Source organism: Aptenodytes forsteri, unplaced genomic scaffold (genome assembly GCF_000699145.1).
Source record: "Aptenodytes forsteri isolate BGI_AS27 unplaced genomic scaffold, ASM69914v1 Scaffold231, whole genome shotgun sequence".
Taxonomy (NCBI): domain Eukaryota; kingdom Metazoa; phylum Chordata; class Aves; order Sphenisciformes; family Spheniscidae; genus Aptenodytes; species Aptenodytes forsteri.
The window spans coordinates 1,767,844-1,769,203 of NW_008796046.1; the positions used below are offsets into that span (position 1 = coordinate 1,767,844).

At 40.2% G+C, this 1,360-nt stretch overlaps 1 protein-coding gene across 1 annotated transcript in view; it reads left to right on the forward strand.

The window, feature by feature from the left end:
• The window catches only part of EMSY (EMSY, BRCA2 interacting transcriptional repressor), a 41,687-nt gene that overhangs the window by 23,552 nt on the left and 16,775 nt on the right, over window positions 1-1,360 (forward strand). The gene's annotated exons all lie outside the window — the stretch shown is intronic.

Here is a 1,360-nt window from a genome sequence, read left to right on the forward strand (position 1 = left end):
CTTTATAAACAATTTATCATATAGGAGAAGTGAGAGTATAGGTGTCTTTCAAGAGAGGAAGGGATCACTTCTGGTAGTGTCATCTGATGCCTAACTCTTGGGCATCTAAGGGAGCAAGTCGCAAACATACAGGCAGAATCTAAACACCTATGGAAAATTAAAATCTTAGGCACAAGGACGTGAATTAAAATATGGCAGTCATAGAACATTTGGTAAAATACTTCAGAAGGCTCTTACATTAAAGCTGGTATATACTTGAATATTGCTCTGTGGGTTTAAAAAGTACTAGGAGAATTGTAAAGGGTGGTAATAAATTGCAGTGTGGGGTCTCCTTGAATAAAATCTAATGCTTTTTTTTTTTCTCCTAAACTATTATTTTTCCACAAATACTAGTAGAGGATCATGTTCTAACAGTGAACTTTCTTGTTCTCTCTTTAAAACAGGAACTCAAGCAACATATACGCGGCCAACGGTTAGCCCCTCTATAGGGGCTCGGATGGCTGGAACTCCAGGGGCTGCTACTTATGTGAAAACTACAAGTGGTAGCATCATTACTGTAGTACCAAAATCACTGGCTACGCTGGGAGGGAAGATTATCAGCAGTAATATTGTTTCTGGTAGGCATATGAGTACTTTGCTATTAAGACTTATTTCAAAAGTAACTTTAGACTTGCTCTTTAGACTTGCTTGTTCAGGGCTTTTCTGTGGGTTACATGCTCAAATAATTATTAGGACCTTTATTGGAGAAGTTAATTCAGAAGAAAAATAGCTGAGGATGAAGAATAAAATAATGGGTAGAAGTTACGGAGGTAAATTGTTTTTAAGGATTGCAGTAGTTCTTGTGTTTAAGAAGGAAACATCTAATGTGAGGGAATCTTGTGAGGAAAAGAGAAACGTGGGGGAGGAGAACTACTATATTGTCCTCTGTTAGAGGGCAGAAAGATCAGAAAACCGTATTAGCCCCAATTTAAAGCATTTTATAATCAGGATGCTGCCCTTTTCTATTCCACTGCACGTCCAAAGAACCAGAATAAAAATGAACTGTATATCTTAAATTTGACTATGCAGTCTTGTTGTGGTTTAGCCTCAGCCAGCAACTAAGCACCACCCAGCCGCTTGTTCATTACCCCCCCTGGTGGGATGGGGGAGAGAATCGGAAGGGTAAAAGTGAGAAAACTCGTGGGTTGAGATAAAGACAGTTTAATAGGTAAAGCAAAAGGCGCACATGCAAGCGAAGCAAAACAAGGGATTCATTCACTGCTTCCCATCGGCAGGCAGGTGTTCAGCCATCCCCAGGAAAGCAGGGCTCCATCACCGTGTAATGGTGACTTGGGAAGACAAACACCATCACTCCGAATGT